The following is a 24,098-nucleotide window of genomic DNA, read 5'->3' on the forward strand; positions in this document are numbered from 1 at the left end:
TATTCTTTTCAGAGAAACTTATTTGTGTTCCAAGGAACTGAAATTCTTGGGTTTCAGTCCTCCTCACTATGACACATGCTGACTTTTGCTCAGGATGAATTGTTTCTCTGTAGCTTGGGTTGAGGGCTGCTTCTAGAGTGGTTTTGTATTTTCGCTTCTTCCACGTGCCGCAAGGGTATCACCCTGCTGGCTCCGAGTTTTACGTAAACTTCTTCCCTTGAAGAGTTCCAGGTGTTGTGAGAAGTGTTACTTTTGAGCCCTAACCCTGCATGAAATACAAGTTTAGGGTTTGGAGTTGCAGAAAATTCTCTTGTTTCAGCTTCCTTGTCTTCTTTCTACACCAATGGGTGGATTTTTTTTAGACTACTCTGTCTCTGAGAGTTTCCATGAGATTTAGTACTTTGAGGGTCCCATATTTATTCAAAGGTCTGTTTCAATCTCCCTCTTCTTTTGAGTATAAAGCTTCAATTTCTGTCCCTCTAGGGATGTGAAATTCTGAGCCTCTGGATTACCAAGACCCAGAACACTTTCCAGCAGCCACGGCAGATCAAGGTCCCACACACTTCACTCTGCCATCAGAGTAGTCTGTTCTTCCTTGTTTGTTCAACTATACATTTAAAGTATTTTCTTTATAACATGTAGCCAGCATTTAATAGGTGTTGGTGGTAAGAGGATTCCTGCTTCTCTTTGTGCTCCATTTGTTGTATCTCTCTAAGGCCATTTCCCCAGTTACAGAAGCCAACATGAGGGCAAAGAGCAAGTTCAAGCCTGTGTGTGTGTGTGGACACAAGCATGGCTTGTGTGAATGTGTATTGTGTGTGAAAATAGGCCTCCATCCGGAAGGACTTTCCTGAGAACCTTTGGAAGAAGAAAAATTTGCTAAAGAGGCACAGGAAGCCCGTCCCGGACAGAGGACACAGCACTTGCAGATGCCCAAAGGCTGGCAGGAACATGGGCTACTTGCGACTTGTAAGTAGGTCCATTCAACAGAAGCATAAGCTGAACATGGGGAAACGGCCAAAGTCTAGGACTGCATGATGTAAATCCATTTTAATTCCATTCTAAGAAGCTTAGATTTTATCCTAAATACAATCAAAAGCCCTTAAAGGATTTCAAGCAGAAGAATGGCAAGATTAGGTTTCCTCTACAGAAGCCAATATGAAGAAGAGATGCAGGGTGACAAGAGACCCTGGCGCTAATCCATATGTCTTCCTCCACGCTATCAAAGGTCATCTGGGGGCAACGATGCTGAGGTGGGGGAGGGGATACAGAGAAACAGTGCCAGGACAGATACCTGACACCAAGGGTGCCAAAGCCGGAGGAGGGATCAGATGGGAGTCTGGGCAGAGGGTCTGAAGTCCAGGAGAGCCAGAAGAGGATTCACGAGGTTGCCAAAACAGGATCAGAGGCCAGCATCCAAGTTTGGTTAAAGTGCCAAGACATCTAGGCCAGGAAGACGCAGGCCAGCCTAAAGAAGTGGTGAGAACAGGGATGAAAGTTTGCTGCTATCAGTTACTATATGTTGTCGGCAATAATAATAAAGCTTTTAGACAACAGCCGTTTTCACTCATTCACATAACAGGCACTCAAGCCCCCTGCTTCTTCATACTTCCTTTCTGATGGCGTCTCTTTGATTCATCAGCACCACTGCAAATCCATCCTTAGGTAAAGTCAACAGTAAAAAGGATGAGCAAATGTAATAATAGGTAAATAATATTTTGTCCGGCTTTGACTACAAATTCTTTAATGTAGTTACAGCTGTATCTCTGTGGGTACAGAGAGAGGAACGTCATGTGGGGCAAGGTGGCGGTGTTCTTGCCTGAAGAAACAGTCTGGGCTGTCTTGATGTCCCATTTCCTCTCTAAAAGGAATCTGGCAAACCTCTAGGTGCCTGGCAGGTGTTTATCTACCCTTACTCCAGTGGGAGAGAAACAGCATGACGATGTGATATTCCAAACTTATAACAAAACCCACTGTATCCCAGATGATGAGCTCTTTTACTGGTGATGCTCCAGGGAAGTGGACACTGTTGTCTGGCTTTTGGGTTATTTGGGGAAATGCAAGCTGTGCCTTCTCCATCTTGGCAGTAGTGCACCTCCAACCCTAATTAAATAGTGTCCACAGTGGTACATGCCTGATAGCCATGAAATTTAAATAAAGAGGAAATAACCATTTTGTGCTGTAAAATCAATAAGCCAGACAGTTTCCCTTGTTCTATCATCTTGTACTGTGGTGATTCCCACTGTGCTCAGTTAGAGCACATTTTTAGTGTGAACAGTTATGTTTGAGTATATTGTCACATGTATTAGAATTACCAAATAGACACTTGATGGTCATAGAGATGAATGATTACAGACTCTTTATACAAAAATGAAAAAGAGAATCAAAAAGGAAGCTACTGTCCCAAGGAATTTTCAATCTGCAATACAATGTTCCAAATAACCACAATACAAGACACTGTGTGATACGTGCCAAAACAGGGTCATGAGCAATTGCCAAAAGGGCACCGAATTCAATTTGGGACACACTGAATTTGAGGGACAGGAACCAAATTCATGTGAAAATTTGATTAAGCAATTGGGAAGCTGGAACAGAGCTCAGATGAGAGGCTGGTGTTGAAGTCTAGATTTGGAAGTTGCCCATCTAGAGGTGATATTTTGAAGCTTTGAGAGTGAATCTGAGCTCCAAGGAGAAACATGTGAAACAGTAGAAGAGAGCCAAAAAGTGAGCCTTCTGGAAAGTGCTCCTGGAGGGGACAGGAAGAGGAATGCCATCAGGAAGGGCAACTTGGGAATGGTTGGAAGAGGAAGAGGTGCGAGATTGCGTACTATTATCAAGGGAAAAGGAAGAGAGAATGTCAAGCTAGAGGGAAGACCTGCAATGCAAAATTCTTGGGAAGCTTAATAATTTGGTCATGATGAGGCCTGTTACAATCTGCAAGAGACTGGCTTCAGTAAAAAGGAAGAGAAAAGGAAGATTATGACAGACTGAGTAGTGAATGGGAATCTGGAAAGCAGAAGCAGCAACTGACCCAGTCATTTACTTCTAGGAATTTTGACAGATCTATTCATACAAATGTTCCAAGGAATATGTACATAAATATTTCCTGTAGTATTATTTATAATATCAAAAATCCCCTGAGGACCTTTATTTATTTAAAAAAACTTTTCTTAAAGCACATTTGATTTACAATATTATATTAATTTCAGTTGTACAACACAGTGATTCAGTATTTTTATAGAGTACACTCCATTTAAAGTCATTATAAAATATTGGCTGTATTCCTTGTGCTGAACCCCTGAGAATATCTTAAAACCCATTAGTAAGATACTGACTAAATAAGTTATTATTTATTCATAAAACAAAAACATTGTGTAACTATTACAATGAATAAGATAAATCAATGTATTAATGTATCTACAAGATCATATGAAGGCCATATGAAAATATTTTGGAGAGGGAATTCCTGAAAAAGTGATTTTTAGACCATCTATGGTTTACATTTGTAAGTGATCACATCCTGACTTAGGTGTAACTACATAGGGAAATTCTTATTTGTTTAATCCTCTTGCCCAAAATCCCTGGGAGGGATGTTGAAGTTGAAACAGAAAGAAGAGATTGCTTCAGGCCAAAAAAAGCCCCAGAAAACATCATGAGATCTGGAGTTAACCTCTGTTTGACTCATAGTTTCATGGGAACTATTAAGATATCCAGCTATACCTCCAGGCTTTACAGATGTGGAGCTGGAGGTCCAAGAATATTTATGGAACCAGTAATAATTGATACCCATTTGCATAATACATAAAGTCTTAACAAATTTTCAAAGATACATACTTTAAAGCAATTTTAATTTGACTTTAATGTCAGTATCACATGTATAATTCATGGAATGATTTGCATTTTGCTATGAAATGATAGTAATACTTTGAAGAAGAGCTGTTTAAATGATCAGAGACTTGTTGCTCATAATTACAGGTTATTCTGAACAAAATGACAACTGTCTTTTGTACACTGTCCAGATGGCTATGGTTGTTAAAGAAATTTCTTTTATGAATAACAGCGATAAAGTTAAATCTCAAGGTCACCAAGATATCTGTAAAGATAGACACCTAGGCTTTAAAGCACTTATAGAAGTAATTCATTCTATCCAACCATCTATTTCCATTCAGAACCACAAATAAACCTTCAAAACCACAAGGCAGATCATTTGTTCCTGGAAGACAGGGACTTTCCTCACAGAGTTTAATACATAGTCTTGCACTTAGTAGCTGCTCAGTAAATATTAGAATTAATTCTTTGAGGAGACTGGACCAAAAGCATGGTCTTTGGAATGAGCCAGACTGGATTCCAATCCTGGCTTCTCTACTCACTAGCTGTGATGGCTTGGAGCAAGCCAATCTTCTCATCTATAGGCAAACTATAGTTCCACTGGGCTTTGCCAACATTTTTCTGTGCCATTTTGGGCACACATGAAGTTCTCATTAATAAGAGTCATGCAGATTTTACTGGCTCATTTTTCCCCACATGCAAGTTTCGTAACCTCAGTATCCTGTACACCCCTCCCCAAGTGTTTCTAGAAACCCTGAAGGGATCTCATGTACAAGTTTGCTCCTTCTGGGTACTGCCTTCTCTGCTGTGCCCTATTGCTCCCCCAGGGACCAGCCCTGCTTCTGTCGGCAGGAGGCACCTCAGCAACACTGTTACTCGACGTGGGACAGGTAGGTCCCCGTGCTTACTCTGCCTCCTGCCCCTCGACCTCTCGTCCTGCAGCAACCTCTGTTGCGCCTCCAGGGGCCATCCCCGACAACTGCTCTCAGGGGCTTGAAGTTGCTAGGTGATTTGTAGAGATGAGGTGCCCCTCCCCTGGGCAGTCCTTTCTGTTAATTTCCAAAAATGTGGTGCTTTCTTTGTGCCGGTGACAGAGCTCTTTCATTCTCTCTTTCTTTTCTTCTTTTCCCTTCTCTCTCTGTCTCTCTCTCTCCATTCCTCCCTCCCTGTCTGTATTTCACTCTTTCTTTTCCTTCTCCTTTTTGTTTCCTTTCCTTAATTTACAGAGCACCTGCTTTCTGTAAGCCTAACATTTCAATAGCGGCTGTTCTAAAAGCTGACAAGTGATGAATCTCATACTGTATCCAGAATTCCTTTTCTTCTTCTGTTTATTACTGTTCCTCTCAAAGTGCCTGGCTCCTCCTTCTCTTAGGAAATTGTTTCTCCCAGAACACACTTCAGCCTCCATGAAACTAGAATTGTGTTGGCCCATGTAACCAGCTCACCATGTAGTCTGACATGATGTAGACAGACTATACTCAAAGTGAAATCCCCAACAAACACAGAATAAATGTAGTGGTACCCGAATTATAAGATTTGTTATATTTTACAACCTTCTTAATAGGGTTGTTGGAATTTTAAAACAATCACTGACATGGAAAGCAGTTGGTAAATGTTAGCTATTAGTTCTAATAGTAGTACTTTATGGTACTTTTTATTATATTAGTATGATTTATTTAATATGGTTGTTACTTAGTGTCTTATGTTCAATATAAGTTTCTTTTTGGTACATTTAAAAAGTTTTCTATTTTCTAATATTTAGTTTTTTTATTGCATCCTTCTCTATCCTAGGAAAGATTAGCAGTTGATGCTCACCTACATTCAAGTTAAGGACTTTTAAGGGAGTTACTCTAATCCAAAATTTTAACACAAACTTTAACTGTAAAATCTTGGCTATTAATAAACTTAAAAGCAAGTTGTTTGTTTGAAAAATGAAAAAATAGCATGGGGATTTAATTAGTTAATAAATATATATCAAGTGCTGTCTGCCCAGCCCTAAGCTCGTATGAAAGGAGAAAACAGAAGAATTAAAACCCCTGAGGCCAGTCCTTCTGAAAAAATATAAGATAGAAAAGACCAAATTTTAAAATAACAGTAAGAGCTAACCCACATGGTAATTAAAAGTCTCTAATAGTTTATCAGGGAAAAGGTATAGTAAGAAAGGCTGAATTAGTCCTATACAGTATGATGGAGATAGTCAAACTAGCAAAGAAGTCAATGAATGAACTTAAACAGGGAGACAAGGAAGCAAGGGATTGTAGAAAATCACTAAATATCGGAAGACTTGAATTCTCGTTCTGATTGCAACTTTATTCAGTTGCTGAGACTTCCAGAAAAATCACTTAATCTCATTGTTATCTCCATTATTAGCTCTTGTTTCAATTATAAAAATGAATTACCTCAATTTTAAAATGAGGAGTTGTACAAAATTGAAGTATTTTCACAGACTTAAAAGTTATAGAATTATAATTTCACAGGGTTGATATCATACAGAGTTTATTTTTGGACTACAATGAAATTAGAATAAAACTTGATAAAAGAAGGATACCTAGAAAATGTTTGATAATTAAGCAACACACCTGTAAATAGCTCATTGCTCAAAGAAGAAATCACAATGGAAATATGTGGAGTGCAGGTAAAACAAAACCAAGAGGAAAGTTTATAGCATTAACTGCTTATATTAGAATGGAGGAAAGGTCTCAAATAAACAGTGAGAGTTCCTACCTCAGTAAAGAAGAAAAAGAGCAAAATAAACCCAAAGCAAGCAAAAGGAAGGATATGATAAAGAGCAGAAGTCACTTACATTGAAAACAGGACAATAGGGAAAAATCAATGAAAATGCTGATTCCTTGAAAAAAATTGATTATAAAAACTCTAGCAAAATGACACAATAAAAACAGAGAAGAAACAAATCATCAATATCAGGATGGTGACTAGAGCTATTACTGCCAATCCTCAGCCATTAAAACGATAGTAAGGCAATACTACAATGCTATGCCCATAAATTAAACACCTTAGGGAAAATAAACCAAGTCCTCAAAGATCACATGTTACTAAAACTCAACCAAGATGAAATAGATAATCTGAAAATTTCTATAACAAAGAAATTAAAGTCATATTTTTTTAAAGCTCTCAGAAAAGGAATCTCCACCGCAGATGGTTTCGCTGGAGAATTTTACCAAACATTTGAAGAATTAACACCAATTTTACATAATCTTTTCAAGAAAAATGGAGGAGGAGGAAAACTTCCAAACTCATTTTAAGAGGCCAGTATTATCCTGATACCAAAACTATACAAAGACAGTATAATAAAAGAAAACTACAGATCAGTCTCTCTCAAACTTAGATGTAAAGATTCTCAACAAACATGTTCACATATTAAACCCAATAATATATGAAAAGAATTATATGACATGACCAAGTGAGAGTTATTCCAGGTATGCAAGGCTGGTTCAACATTTGAAAATTGACCAATATGATACACTACATCAATAGGCCAGAGAAGAGAAATCATATGATCATATCAATTGACACAGAAAAAACATTTGACAAAATAAAACACCTATTGATGATAAAAAAAAACAAACCTCTCAGTGAGTTAGGAATAGAGGGGAATCTTAAGTATTTAGGGAGAGAGAGATGAAAAGTAAAGGGATAGGAAAGAATATACCATGAAAACAATAAAAGTAAGAAAGCTGGCATGATTATGTTAATACCAGACAAAGAAGACCAAATGAAATACACAAGAATGTTCAAAACAGCTTTCTGCATAATAGGAAAAAACTAGAGACCCCCCATGTATTGCCATGTATTCATTCAATGGAATACTAACAACAGTTTAAAAGAGATCAAGCTACTACAATGCAACAGCATGTATAGTATGAATATGAACAAGCAGTAACATGTATTGCTGTGGACAATAACATAGATTATATGATTCCATTTATATGAAGTTCAAGAAGAGGCAAAACTCTACGATAACACAAGTCAGAACAATAATTACCTCAAAGGTATCAGCAGGAAGGAGCACAAAGGAGTCTCCTAGGTGGCAGGAAATGTTCTACATCTTGATCCAAATGCCAAGTTGCTGGATGTTTATACTTATGTTAAAAATCATCAGGTGTATACTTAAAATGCATACATTTTGCTGTGTGTATGTTATAGCTTTAACAAAAATATTTTAAAAGTCAGTAGAATTTTATAAAGTAAAAATTCAGTAATGGAGGGGTGGAGGGTAGAGCTCAGTGGCAGAGCACATGCTTAGCATGCACAAGGTCCTGGGTTCAATCCCCAGTACCTCCATTAAAAAAAAAATAAGCCTGATTACCTCCAACCCCCCCCCAAAAAAAACCCTCAATGATGCTACAACATTTTGAGTAAGTTAGATATGAATCATTGCTAGAAAGTTTGATTCTACTGGAGAGGAGAGTCAGTGTAGCGAGGTGGTGGGAACAGTTGCTGAGGGACAGAGAATCAATGGCCTTGGACTCACTGGTTTTCTTAATCTATCAGCAGTTAAATTGTTCTTTTATTTTAAAAATAGATTAAGTGAATGACAACTACTTATATTGACCCAATTCTCTATTATTTTTAAAATACTCTGGATCAGGCCAATGCAGTTATTGAGGCCAAAAGACTTGTACACCAGAAAAAAAAAAAAGGTTTCAGAGAATTATTAACAGAGCAGCTATTCCCAGAAGAATGTGAGCTTGCCAAATAATGATTTTTGAGTGCTTGTAAAATACCTTTGTTTCATGCAATTTCATAAAGCTGAGTTAAGCACCTTACAGAATGATAGAAAAGTGAACTCATCCATTTAATGGCATCTGGATCAGCTGGAACATCTGGGTTGGATGTTTAAAACAAATTTGAAACCAAAAAATGTTTTGTCTTTATTCCAATCCTGTTTCATTTATTACATTGGGGAAAGAGCTTAGGCAGCAACATCTGTTTCCATGAAAACTGGAGAGGAGAGTGTATAGACAACGCATATAATCATAAACAGACAAGTCAGGGGACAAAGACGCTGCTGCTAGAAAAAGAAAATGAAATGAAGCAGTAAAACCTAGAGGGCTCTCTGAGCAAGAAGATTGGCTTTCACGAATCAGAGCAGGCAAGAAAATACTCTGTAAAGAATGAGAATGGCATACAGTAGATCTCCAGAACTGATCCATCTTGTGTTTGTCTTCTTTGACTGACACCTCCCAATTTCCCCATCCTCCCAGTCTTGGGAACCACTCTGCAACTTTCTGGTTTTATGAGTTTGACTACTTTAAATTCCTCATAAAACTAGGATTATGCAGTAAGCCATAATATATTGTCTACTTAAAAACTTGCTAAGAACATTATATTAAATGCTCTTACAGCAAAAATAAATAAATAAATGAGGCAGAAGGAAACTTTTGGAGACGACGGGTAAGTTTAAGGGCTTAATTGTGGTGATGGTCACATAGGTGTACACTTGTCTCTAATCATCAAGTCGTATATATTAAATATGTATTGCTTTTTACATGTCAGTCATACCTCAATAAAATGTCTTTAAAAAATAGAATGATAATGGATATGCAAAAGGAAAAATAGTCCTTCAGTTTTACATGGCAGTAAATAGTCAAGATTTAGTATAGAGTCATCAAAAGCCTTAAAAGATCTCTGGAGTACAATTATAAATTATTGTCTTAGATTCAATATGAAGAGCATATAAATACTTTAAACAACAAATTCTTTTATGTTTTAATGTTACAACTACTAGCTACAGAAGAGAATTTGGTGTAAGGATCTCATTTCTAATCGTGCTAAAAGGCGTGAAGCCTGGAGTTCCATGGATATGCAGCAGTTCCATTAAGCAGCTCGTCAGTGGAATCAAGGATTCAACTCTTTCCATCTTTCCAGTATGCCATCTTCAGCTCATCTGCTGGGTACTTACATTGGCCCTCATGGTTGCAGGGTGGCTGCTATAATCCAAGACATACAGACACAAATGTGGCTGAAAAAAATAGGAGTACTTTCTACTGTGCATCATTTTTTGTTGTTGAGGAAGAAAACCTTTCCTTGGAAGATTCCCAGCAGGTTCCTCCTCAGTCCTCTTGACTAGAATGAGGCTACATGCCCAACTTCTTTACAAGAGAAGGACGGATGAGCAGGAAGAGAAGAATCTGATCTTATCTGCCTTCCTAGTAGGAGGAAAACTCTGTTGTCAAGGGAAAGAGTTGAGAAGGGAAAAAAAAATAACGGCTACCCTCTCACTGTAAACATTTGAAGAGTAGGGTAAGTGAGATAATATAGAGGAATTGATGGGCATAGATCTGATCTTACAGAATTTATTAGAATCCTCACTCTGTATCACGGACTGGTTCCGTAAACCTAGGCTAGCTATTCTGATCGTTAGTTTGTTAATACATAAAAAGAATAAATAATGTATATGTTGTAAAATTGCTAGAAGATTTAGAGATAAAGAATATACAAGCTTTGTGTGGTGTCTGATTCATGAAACACACTCAATAAATGATAATTATTATTACATTAAATCAACCCTGTTAGCAGATGACCATTACTAACAGGATAGGGTTTCTGTCCAATTATACATTTAAATATTTTCTTATTCTTTGTAGGTTCATCTTCACATTCTTTTATTTCTTCACTTCCAGGGCTAATGTTTTGACTGACTAACAGGCATTAAAAAATTAAATTGTTTAGTGGTAGAGAAAAATGTCTATAAAGTAAGATCAGTTAATAGGATTAAAATCAAAAAGTCTTCAAACATTAGTGCTAGAAATTCAAAACCTCATTGTACTAAGAGAAGACCTAATACAAAGTAGGCATTTAATAACTGCAAGTGAATGAATAAAGCCTAGTGAGGTAAAGTGAGTTTCCTATGTGAAATGTTATTGGTTGACTTCTTGTGTGTACAGGGTGGCATTAATTCAAAATTCTTCCCTTTTGCTCCTGGAAATCACATTAGAGCTTCAAATCACTTAAAAAAAAAATGAAACTGGGAGAAAATAAATTTTCCAGATTCTGAAGTAGAGACGAAGGCTGCTGAAAATAGCTGAGGTCAAGCAGGGAAATCAAGAATTCTAAGGAAAGAAGTGGAGGGAAGATACACCCAAAGATAATTTAATGGGCAAGAAAACTCACTAGCTTTTGATATCAGCAGGACTAGAAAGCTATATTTCTTAAAAGTAAAAGACATCCACTGAAGGGTAGTAGCTGTTGACAGGAGCATTCCTGAAGTTTTTTTGGTTTCGAGGACAAGTGGAGGCAGAGGAAAGTAGGACATTCACACAGGCAGCCATGTTTTCAGGAAGCAATCTGTCTCTGAGACAGGAAGGAAGAAGAGCCTTTATACCGATTAGTGTGGCTTTCTCCATTGTCTGAGGAGCCTAACTTATGCCAGTGTTGATGAATGAGTATAAGCAAAATATGGCACATTAATACACTGTAATATTACGTGGTCTGCTCCAATATGGCTGAACCTTGAAAACAGTGTACTACATGAAAGAAGCCAGACACAAAAAGCCACACACTACATGATTCCATTGATACAAAATGTCCAGAATAGGCAAATCCAAAGAAATAAAAGGTAGATGAGAGGCTGTCTGTGGCTGGAGCAGTGGGGAGGGAGGACTTGGGGAATGACAGCGAATTATGTGTTCTTTTTGCAGTGATATAAATTTTCTAAAATTTAATTGTGATGATTACACAACTCTGTAAATATACCCATTTAAGTGACCTATACACTTAAATGGGTAAATTTCATGTTATGTGAAATGTATCTCAGTACAGATGTGAAGAGAGGGAGGTTTTTATTTAGTAGGTATAGCTGCTTCAACAGCCTTTCCTCACCCCATCTCTTCCCAGTCTCCTTGCATTGAGTCAAGGGTAAGGGTGCGATTAGACCCTCTGTTGAGAACTTAGAGCAAGAGGAGGAAAGCCTTGGAAGGTATCAAATGTGTTACGTTGCTGTGTCCAAAAATGGTGTTATTTCTGTGGCTGTCTTTGGGAATATAGCTGACCCTTGAACAGCACAGTTTTGAACTGCAAGAGTCCACTTATACACAGATTTTTTTTTTCAATAAATACATATACATGCTGTAAGTGTATTTTCTCTTCATTATGATTTTCTTAATAACATTTTCTTTTCTGTAGCTTACTGTGTTGTAACAATACAGTATATAATACATATACAAAATATGTATTGATCAACTGTTTATGTTATCGGTAACATTTTCAGTCAACAGTGAGCTATTACCAGCTAAATTTTGGGAAAGTCAAAAATTATACATGGATTTTTGATTGCACGGGGATAGACACTCCTAACCTCCTTGTTGTTCAAGGGTGGACTGTACTTTTATTAAATGTGCTAAGCTTATGCCTGTTTTTAGTTATGAATCTAACAAACCTGTCTCACTGTGGCATCGGTGATTCAAATCCACACCCATAGTAGTGTGCATATATTGCAGACCAATGTGAGGGCTCACGTGCCTCTCCACCCCCACCTAATTCCCGCCACTTCATTCCCAGGAGGACCATGTTGTTTAGTATCGAGCACCATGTTTGACCAGGGTTGGCTGATGTCATCAGGACGCCTTCCTGTAGATCTTGACCATAGAGCTTGTTTTTGGACTTCCTCTTACTGCTTTTGGGTCTCAGTGAGACTGTTTTGAACATGAAATGACCAGAGAGGTTTTTCTCCCCCTAGATAACCTCCAGTATGATGTCAAGTCCTACTCAGAAACATATCTTCTCTGGGAATGCCTCTTTGATGAAGGACTTGCCCTGAGATCGGTCCTCCTGGGCACCTTCAAATCGTTGGTTCTCCATGTCCCATAACTCATGTGCTTATGAGCTGGGTCTAGACTGGTGACTTTTAGAAAGCAGTATAGAGTATGTCAAATATCCTTTGAGCTTGTCATTTCACTGTGCCCAGTTAGCACAACTCTCCTGCTGGTTTCTCACTTTTGCTCCTTGTTTCCTTAATCCTGTACAATAGGATTGAAAACGTATGCCTTGGAGTACAGGTATGTCTGACGATGCAGCAGCTAAAATATCGATCCTGGGGCGGCAGAACTCCAGCCAGTGTTCACAGCGTTCATAGCTGTGAAATGTTGGAGTGAAAGCATCAGAGTCTCTCTCCTGAAAGTTCCCAGACACCAGTCTTTCTCAAAAATGAGGTTTGGATGCAAAGAAAAAATGAAAACAAGGTTTGTTTTTGGTTTTTTGGTTTTTTAAAGCTGTTTCTACTAGAATAAGACAGATAGCTTTGGAAGAAGTACTCTTTGGGCAATTAGAGTGAGTAATATTAGAGTCATAAAGACAAAGAAGAGCTAAATTCAGGACCTTGTGTCCAAATCATGCTGATTGTTTAGACTGCCAACGCTTTTATGTTCTTTCCTGGGGTGTCTGATAACCAGCATGGTCCAGACTTATGGCTGTGGGCTATGCATCTGGTCCCTACCCAAGTTGTATTACCAAATTTTCCAGGAAAGGGAAGGGAAGTCTGGAAAAGCAGATATTTGAACAATTAGCTCATTGATGATTTTTATTTTATTTGTCTTTTCCAAAGTCCTGTGCACAGGCTTGTTTTACAGACCCAGTATTGAGCGCTTTATCAGATGCTCTGTGAGCTGGACATCGATGATATTTCTGCCCTTGAGGGATGGTTTTAATCAAGTTTTTCCTGCTAGCCATCTAATATCAATTTAAAATTTCCTAGTGCTCCAAGAATAAAAGCAGGAGTCATCATTAAGATTTCTAAGAGGCGTCTTAGCCAAGCTGCTTATAAATGAAACCCAGATCCTTTCTCTAAAGCGTTCTCTCCCTACCCCTCACCCCTCAAGGAGAGGCTGGCTTTTTACCGCAGAGTTTTATCCATTGATAGGGTCAGCGTTAATTTCTTCAGTGCCAGATATTGCCGAGCTTGGAGTACCTTCCTGGCTTCCTTCTCTGTGCTGAGCCCCTACGGGAATCTAGGGTGGCGTGGGGCAGACAGATGCAGTGGGCAGACTGGCGTCCCCTGGGTGTCAAGCAGTGCTCTTCCTGTTTGTTCCTCAGACATCTAACGTTTTCCCTTGTTCACGAGGTGGGCCCCCAACTCCTCCACTGTGGTTTTATTTCTGTGCATTTTCTAACTGTCTGGGGTATTCATGAGATAAAAGGAAAAAAGAGATTAAGATGCTTATGAGGCAGACTGGAGAGGACACAGCTCCCTGCAGTATGGCTTTGATCCAGACACCAGGTGGTCCCTTGTTGGAACCACTGGCTATCAAGTCTGAATAAATTTTGAAATGCTGTAAGTGACTTTTTGTTAGTAAAGGCAAAGAAGCACACGAATCAAAGTTTTCAGATTGGAACACAAAAGACACCAAAAACAAAACGATCATAGCAGTTCACAATAACAGGGGGAGCCAAAGTATACCAGTAAAATGCTAACACACAGAATGTGTGTCTGTGATGCGACAGCAGCAAGGTGGAAATACGGCGCAAAATATTGAGCTACACAGCAAAGGGCCGAATGCACTTCACACCAAGTATATTATGAACCCTTATGAACCAAATGAAATAACAACAAATCATAAAAGAAACAAGACACAAGCAGGAATATCCAGAAACACTGGAGATAGGCAGTTGCGACGCACCTCACTAGACCGTGATGGACACAGGATCCAAAAATTAGTAGAGACCTAGAAGTGCTACGTAATGCTAGCAATTTCTTCATGTTTTCTCCAAATACTTTAATAAAATTAAACTTCTCATTAACTACATGCTTGTCCTGAGGCACATGTCATACAGGAAAGACAGGATAGACACCTGACTTTTTTGTTGTTCTGGGATTTACCAGTTTGCAAAATATTGGGTTGTTTACCGAGCATCTTCCAAAGGTGATTGACACAATGGTTTTTGTTATGAATTCATGGCTTTAAATCTGCTTGATGTATTTCAATCCATTTAAGAGATGATTCATACTGATGCTCAAATTGTCCCATCTTTGTTCACTGGGAGCATTTTCAAGTTGATTCCTGAGTCCTTTTGATATGACAACAAGAATCTTTAATAGCTTCTTCAATTTCTGATATGACAGAAAGACTCAGCCTTATTTAATCACTTCTTGCCTTAGGCTGGGACTCAGTCATTTCTCCAAAGAGAACTGGTTCCTTTGGAAATAGTTTTTAGGGATAATAATCTGTTCTAGGAGGGCTCAATGTTTCTGGACCTTTTCAGTGGTCAAAATTATATATATGCAAATATAATAAAATTATATATTTATACATTTTAAATAAATCATGAGTTCATATTGGAATTTCAAGTTCCAGTTTACAGGTAGAGAGATCTCATTTTAGATTTTTCTGTTTCACATTTTTAAATGCTTTTTCCCCACAACTAAAATCCTATTTTCTAACATCAATATAATTACCCATTTCATATAAACGTAGCAGTCTCAATACCAACAATACCAGCACTGCCACCAAAGATATGATTACTGAAAAGAGTTTATGATTTTTTTTTGTTCTTTTTGTCCTTACAGTACATCCACTAGTGATGTACAGTCAAATTAAGGAGTTTAAGAGCCATTTGAAATAATTCCACTTTTGTGTGGTTATGCCAGCTTCACATATTATTGTGTTCCTTTGTTTCATTTTGCTTTTTTTGCTTTCAGTTTGTAGGGATGGCTTTTTCAAGTTTTTATTTTGTTTTATAATTATGTAACATATTTACATAGTTTCAAAGTTAAATATACAAAATGTGATATATATGTAAAACATTTTTGTGTATCATGATTTCTTATATATTTTCTAGAAGTTTAGTTTTGATCTTGATTTTCAAGGACTCTCGGTGGTTCTATGAGTTACTGAATCTCTAATAAACTGGTTCTTTTTGCTTCATCTGCTATAATTGGCTTTTGCTACTTGCAACTAAGAAACTTAACTGATACAGCAGGAATACCCCTTGGTTGGCAACTAACTCCATTTGCGGATTGATTTATACTTCCCTGAGACTAGCTTTGCATGAATGAAATCTTAATGTGTCAACTTGAGAGTTATTAAAGTGTCTATTACACATTTACCACCCTCTTACCTTGTCCAAGTGATTTGCCACGAAACAGGAAAAAAAAAAAACGTTTCAGGGCAACACTTGAACTCCACTTCTAGACATGGGAGAAGCTGGCATAAATTTTAAGTATCCACCTCAGTTGCCACTTCGTATCATTTCTGCCTCACCCTGTTATGTACAGTTTGACACGTTTCAAGAGGTTCATTATATTCCCTGAGGCCCATTCATGGCTCTGTTCCAAAGGAAAGTTGAGAAGCTCATATTCTCAAGAGTCTCCACTTAATTGTGTTGTGGCCACTGAGGTGCTCTTGGGGAGCACTTCCCTTTACTAGGTTATAAAACACACAGGGCAGTGGTGCACATCCTCCTCGCAGAACACAGTGACCCCTGATCTAAATGGAAAATCACTTCCTCTCTTTGAGTTCTGTGTCAGTGTGAATTGAGATGTTATCACAGAGAAGTTGTGAAAGGGAGCGCTTCCTCTCAACTACACTCAAGTACACACAGTGCACTGAAAAAGTGAGAGGTTTGGATACTATGAATCGGATCTGGTGGTGAAACGTAGAGATGTCAAATCAAAATAGCATCACTTGCTCCCTTTCCATGCTGAGTCCTAAGAGTCTCCAGACATTTCTGATCATGGTGTGTGTTTTCTCCTCGTACTTTGGCAGCAGAAACACCTCTTAACTACCTTTCAAATTAGTTTAGCACCTGCGGCACAAGCTTAGTTTTTTGTTTTTGGGGTTTTTTTGTTTTTTGTTTTTTGTTTTTTTTTTTTTTTTTTTTGAAGATAGCTATGCCTTAGGCTGTAATTCCCAATGTTCTGTGGAACATTTTCCTATGGGCATTCATAGGCATGTACCCTAAATATGCCAGATTCAAATGAATTTTGGAACTTCTACAGAGAGTTCACCCTGTATCGGAATTCATGTCTCCGTGAGCATATCGGGGCATTTCAGGCACAATGCTACTTTCCAAGTATGTGCGCTAACATTCTTCATAGCTGTGATCTCCTAGGATGTGGCTTGGAAGTAAAAACAGCGAAATTTACTCAGGGCTCACTAGGTGTCAGACACAGTTCTATAGTTTAGTTCTACACAGCTCTACAGCACCGTTCAGTTAATCACAACAATCCTATAAAGTTGGTATACCACTGAGCTATTTTACAGGTGAAGAAAAACGAGGCACAAAGACATTAAATAATTTACTCAAGAGGACATAGCTAAACACGCATTAGCTAGTAAATGAAGGAACCAGGAATCAACTCTAGACATTATGACTTTTGAGTCCATTTTTAACTACTATCTTTGCTGCCTGCTAATGAAAATTGCTACCATCCAAGTGTCTCAGTCACTCATATGACACATCTCATAAGGTTAGTGAAGCTTCAAATTATCTGTTGTACAGAAATTTTATTCTTTGTCAAAGGCAGGAAATATTTTCCTCTAAATCAAATCATCCAATAAAATAAAATTTGGAATCCAATTAAAATATACTTTCAGTTTACTAGGAACAAATTTAACGGTCTTCTTTATACAGGAAAAGAGCCATTATTTGAAATCTACCTTCTATTCTATATTTGCAAACTGATTAAAATTTTACTAGTCGTTTATCTAATGAGAATTTAATGGCACCTACTCTTTTCATCTAGGGACATAAACAAAGAATCCAAAATCAAGTTGTAGACAGTATATACTTATGAGAACAAAGTAAACATACAAGTAGCAGCAGATGAATTTTAAAGATTTTTATTATACAATTAATGGGGCGTTTGTGGTGTGTGTGTGTGTATATGAGTGTGTACATGTGTGTAACATAGACAGGAGACACCTTCTCCCCCCCCCCATTGGCCTCGGGGGAAACTACTAAGCTTCATGATTTTTAATGGTTTTTAAAAGAAGTGGGATTGTATACATATAAAGTCTTGCACATAGTGAGTATTTTCCATGATTGAAGAGCTCAGAATTTAATAAGAACTCAGCTCAAATCTTGGTTCTGTGCCTAATAGTTATGTGACTTTGTGCAAGTTGTTGAACCTAAGTTTGTTAAACTGAAAAAACGAGAACACTCCCTGCCTTGTAAGGAGATGGTTAAAACTGAGATAATGGATGTCAAGTCCACAGCATCTAACATTGCAGATGTCAGCGCCCACTCTCTCTTCCTGTTTTGTATTCTCTGCTCTCTTAGGAAAGAGCGGTGAGCCCTGGGAGGTACAGTTTGGAAGTAGAGGTGCCTCCTACTTAGGGGAAAGCTTTGTCTCGGAAAGACTCAGCCAAACATGGAGGGCCCCAAGAAGGGGGAGCAGAGAGCAGAGTACTCAGGTTCTAAATGTTAAAAAGGAGAGGAAAAGGGAGTCTTAAAATTTCTCTTGCATATCCACGCTAACTCACCAGGACAGCAAAGTAGCTGGGATTCAAGTGGAGACATAACGAGCAGACATTCGTCCCCATGTAGTTATCTGCCCTGGCATAAGAGGGAGCTCTGAAGCTGTGAGCAAAGATGAGGTCCCTGGAATTGTGGGGCAGGAGCAATCAGGGAAGAGGCTGTTGTTCCTTACCTCAGCGACCTGAGACTAACACTAGTGGGCTGGCGCAGCAGAATCCCTGAATACCCCCAGGCAACTAGGGACCTGAGCTGGTGCCCAGTGACAGCCTGCTGTTGACCCCAGACTTGCTCCCTCCCCCCGCAGTGTCTGACTCCAGCTGTTAAAGTGATGCCACCAGAGCTAACTGCCCCCCTAAGCTGAAGGCACCCCATCCCAACTGCATTTCCCCAAATTTTCCTCCATGCAGTGCGTCCCCACGGTCTTTATTATGGCTCCGCTTCCTGATCTGGGCAGAGGGAGCGTCTTGCTGGTGGGCCAGCTCTGGACATTACTCTACAAGTCATTCTGGGAAGCTCAGCTTGGAGCCTTCTCTTCCCAGATCTTTACTGGGCCAGCTGCATGCTTTTCAAAGAGGCCTTCCCTGCAAACCTGATCATTGTAGCCCTCATTGCCTTGTCATTGTCTGTCATCTTGCCTGTTTGATTTCTTTTACAACACTCATTACTATTCAAAATATCTTACTTTATTTGCTTACTTACTTATGAACATTCTTTCCCCCACTGGAGAGCAAGCTCTAGCAGAACAGAGGCTTTTGCTGTTTTTGTGAATAAAGTTTCATTGAAACACCTTCACACCCATTTATTTGTGCTACAACAGCAGAGTTGAGTGGCTGAGACAGATAACTTTCTGACCCACAAAGCTTAAAATATTTATTATCTGGCCCTCTATAAAAAAAAAGTTTGCAGACTTGTGATCTAATTCATTGTTCTAGCATTATAATAGTGTTTGGTATGTAATCGGCATTAAAGAATATTTGATGAATAAATAAATAAGCACCAGAGAGAGAAATGAGGCCACCTGCTTCAGGGAAAATTTCCCCATCAGGAGGCTTTAGATGCTGTTGCACTGAAAGGTTATATTAACACAAGTAGTTGAAGAATCATAACAGATAACGTTGGCATTTATTTTTAAGGCTTTTTTCCCACTGGTTTTTGTAGTTGTTGGTAGTGGTGGTATATATGATATGAATTAGGACTAAGATTCCTACTGTATTTTGAGAGCTATGCTAATATAACAAGAATTTTTCATATTTCATTCTAAATTATTATAATTTCATTCTAAATTATTATAATTCTTTTCCTTTAATTAAAATTATTTTAAAAGATAATAAATATTCATCATTGAAAATGTAGAAGAGGACATAAATCATCTCCATCCCATTTTTCAGGGACACATAATGGTGGCATCAGTATTTCCTTCTCAGTCTTTCTTCCAAACATAGAAGTTTTTCAAAGTTGTTTTTATATTATATGGAGAATTTTCTACTTTGATTTTTAATTTCACATAAAAAATATTTTTATACACATTAGTAAAGTTTCCTTTGTTGCAAGCTAGAGAAACAATGAAACAAGGGCTATGAAACTTAAGTAAAAAAAAAAGGAAACATGTTGGAAAGATTTTGGGGTACCAGTAGAATCAAAGGGAAGATTAAGTTGCAGAACAGGCTCTTGGGAGGCAGCAGAACAGATCCGCTGCAGCTGTTCTCAGCCTAGTGTCACATCATCAGTATTCAAATTTCAAGCAATGAGAATCCAGCTGGTCCAGCAGGAGCCCTGTGGCCTCCCCCTGGCCAGAGGGTACCTTGTCATCTTGACTGACAGCTCACCAAGGATGGATGCAATAGGAGAAAGGAAATGTGTCCCAAAGCACAGAGGTGGTACTACCAAAAGGAAAGGGAGTCCAGGCAAAGACAGATGCCCACTGGGACACGTTATTATAAATTCTTCATACATACATTTAGATTATTTTTGAAACTGATATAAGCCTCAATGATTTAAAATGCTAGATGTGGTCACCAGTAAGGAGAGGGAAGGGGGGGGAAAGACAAGGGTAGGGGAGTAGGAGGTACAAACTACTATGTGTAAAATAAGTAAACTACAAAGATATATTGCACAGCACAGGGAATATAGCTAATGCTCCATAATAAACTGTAAACATTTTGAATCACTATGTTGTACACCAGAAACTAATATAATACTGTATATTAACTATACGTCAGTCTATCAATCAAATTAAATAAAATTCCTTTGCCTCTGACCTCACAGATAGATTCTGTGATTACTCACCTCTCTGACATTTTGTCGTCTCTGAGTATTATGGCTTATTCCAGGTGGTCCCTCTTTTATGCTTTGGTTGTGTCGATATTTTACTAAGACCCTTTGAGGCACTGTTGATAAGACGCTTGTGCCAGGTGGGTTGATCAGCAGTGGGGCTGCAGGGCTCCAGAGGACATCTCTGCATCTTAGGGTGTAGGCTAAGGAAAAGGTTATATTTGGGAAGAAAACTTCCAGAGCCCAGGTCAGCAAGAGAGGAGAATGCAGAGAATCTCCTCTTTTTCCCATTTTCCCCATGGAGAGGCACGCTAGGCCAGGCACTGTGCTGATACCACTGCAGCCTGGGATGGCATCCCGGGAGAGAGAGAGCCAACTCTTCTGGTGTTCTGCCTTCATCCAGGGCGAGTGTGAGAACAGCTTCATGGAGAAGGCATTTGCGTGCCAGGTGTTAACACGATGCCAGCTGCCCAGCACCATGGGAAGCCAATGATGTTCTGGGGAGCTGGACTTAGGTTCGAACCCTCTTTTTTGTTTGTTTGTTTATGAAACAATTTTATTAAAAGTTTTCACCTGTATATTCAAACCCTCTTATTAAGAGAAGTAGACTCTGGTCCCAGCTAGCTTGTCATTGGGACAATCCAATAGTGAGTGTGTCAAGTGGCATGTTACACTTTTCTCAGGTCCAGGACCCAAATACCTGCATTGTGGAAAGGAAAGGAAATTTTTTATGGAAAGCAAAACAAATTTTCCCTCAAAGCTTAAGCCAACCTATAAGTATACGCGTGTGGGTTTTCACTCGCACAGTAGGATGTGCTGGCCAGTAGTAGTTTTTTCTGCCACTAACTGTGAGACCTCAGACAAATCCCCCAAGTGCTCGCTCCTTCCTCTCTCTCTTCCTCTCCCTCCCCTCTTGCCCTCAACAGTGTTCTCACCCACAGTAGAGGTTAGTTGGACTTGACATATCTTCAGCCTCTTTTGGTTCTCAACTCCCGTGAATTTATAGCTCTAATATGGGAAAACCAAGAAATGCCTTCAATGCTGAGTTTTCTTTAATGATGTAATATTTCAAATTTCTTTGTAGATTTTTAAATTCAATCAACCTAGTCTCAGAACAGCTTGTAAAGTACCTCAATGTATCTACTGAAGGGTATTTGCTAGATAGCTGGTTTACGACTTACTCATCTCTAGCTCTTAGTTACACACAGGACACTGGAACACCCCACACCACTGAGCAGTATCGTGGAAAGAGCGAGAAACTTTTAAGTCAGGAAATGAAAGGGTGCAAGGTAGCTGTGCAGCCTCCGGACGGTCTCAGATGCTATCTTTAGGTGTTTCCCAGGCACCCTCCTCCACTCTTAATGTCTGAGAAATTGAGGGAAGAACATCTACCACGTTTACTTCCTGTGCCCCATCCTTTCGTGCTCCAGACACACAGCCAGAGAGTAATGAGTTCACTGTGTCCATGTGGGCATGAGAACTGCAGGGGGTCAGGTACCCCGCTTTCTCATGTCCTTTCGTAAGGTCTTTTTAGAACCTTACAGTTCTTAGACCAAGCTTTTTTGTGTATATTTTATCTTTTTATCTTTCTTTATGATGGGTTTTTAAAATAGTCAAACATAGTCTCTTATTATTGTTCCTCCTTACTCACAGGATGCATTTTGGTTAAAAATTTTACTTGATGGAATCAAAAATGAAAAATTAAAAAATTATTCTTGACTTCCAAATATCATTATACATTACCTTTTATAAGGAGAGAACGAATACTAACTGTTAAAATAATCTACCTACCATCCTCCAAAACTATTTCCTTTTTAAATATATATCAGTTATTTGGCTTAACCGTCAAATTTTATCACACTGCTGTTAGGCCTCTAGTTTTAAGGCTGTTGGGGTTTTATTTCTGTGCATATGGTTTTAGCTGAATAAAATTAATTTTATAAAATATTGGGAATGCTGACAATTTGGTTATATATATGGTTATTTATGTATACATGCTATATAGTCGTTTCATGTCATCATATACATTATTGCTAGATATATATATATATATACTTTTTCCATTAGTAGTTTAGTTAACTCATTAGAGAAAAACATAAATACTTTCATATTTATTATAACAAAACTAAAATATAAATTCAGTTTGTTAATTTAAAGAACTATAATATAAAGAACTATAATTTGTCATATATAGAAATACAGAATCACTATGTTGTTTACCAGGAACTAATATAATTTAAAACCAAACAAACAAACTCATAGAAAAAAAGACCAGAGGTGGGGGTGAGGAGAGAGGGAATTAAATGAAAGTGATCAAAAGGTACAAACTTCCAGTTACAGGTAAGTAGTACTAGGGATATAATGTAAAACATGATAAATGTAATTAACACTGCTGTATGTTGTATATGAAAGTAGTTAAAAGAGTAAATCCCAAGAGTTTTCATCACAAGGAAAATTTTTTTTCTTCATTTAAAATTTTGTGTCAATATGAGATGATAGATGTTAACTGAATTTATTGTGAAAATAATTTCATGATGTATGTAAGTCAAATCATGATGCTGTAAGCCTTAAACTTTTACAGTGTTGTACATCAACTATATCTCAAAACTAGAAAAAAAAAAAAAGAACTGTGATTTCTCCATTTCCCTTTAAATCACAATGAAATTTAAAACATTTTAGGAAGATACATAAGGACAATGAGCTTTCAACCTCTGGCATGACAGAGAATGAATATTAGTCTCAGACCACCTGTTCCCATCCATAGGATAGAAGAATCAGTGGTAGGGCAGACTCCAAGCAGGGTCCTCCTGCAAGTTCAAGGACAACCATTTTACTTCTTAGGTCAAGTTTGTTATGCAGATTTGGTAGACTATGAAACTTTTGGGGTGATGGAAATGTTTGTTATCTTGATTATAGTGATGGTGTCAAGGAATATATATATATGATATATGCATATATATCTGTATCCATATTGTGGCATACATTCATGGATATATGTGTGTGTGTGTGTGTGTGTGTGTGTGAGAAAATTTATCAAATTATGCCCTTTAAATGTGCTCAGTTTATAAATTAAACTTCAATAAACAGCAATTAATTTAATAAATATAAATAACTCATTTAATAAAGTTACTTTTTAAAAAATTTCTTTAATATTGGGAGGAAATAGTCAAATGACTAACAGATACATGAATGTCACCTAAAAAATATAGACGGGTCTTGAACATATGAAGAAATGATTAACTTTACACTTAAGAGAAATAAAAGTTAAACCTCAGCTAACTACATAAAAGTTATAGGAAGCCCATAGTTTGGCAACACACCATGGCAAGGAGGGGGAAGAGGAGTCACTCTTCCACATTGCTAGTAGGAATGAAGAAAATGATAAAATCCTATGAAGGGCATTTGGCAATTTCTACCAAAATGACAAATGCATTTAATTTTGATCCAGCAAGCTCTCTCTGGGGAATATAGTGAACAGATCCCTGTACTTACAATAAATGGCATGTGCCAATATGCAACACTGCTTCTATGAGCAGGAGTTTGGAGACAACCCAGGTGAACCACTA

The 24,098-nt window shown here is 38.1% G+C and overlaps 1 protein-coding gene across 1 annotated transcript in view; it reads left to right on the forward strand.

The window, feature by feature from the left end:
• The first annotated feature begins 12,833 nt into the window (after positions 1-12,833).
• Positions 12,834-24,098, forward strand: part of SAMD3 (sterile alpha motif domain containing 3) — an 80,518-nt gene continuing 69,253 nt past the window's right edge. The window contains exon 1 of the mRNA XM_031456312.2: positions 12,834-12,845. The gene's annotated coding sequence lies outside the window, so the exon portion shown is untranslated. The remainder of the gene's footprint in view (positions 12,846-24,098) is intronic.

Source organism: Camelus dromedarius, chromosome 6, assembly GCF_036321535.1.
Source record: "Camelus dromedarius isolate mCamDro1 chromosome 6, mCamDro1.pat, whole genome shotgun sequence".
Taxonomy (NCBI): domain Eukaryota; kingdom Metazoa; phylum Chordata; class Mammalia; order Artiodactyla; family Camelidae; genus Camelus; species Camelus dromedarius.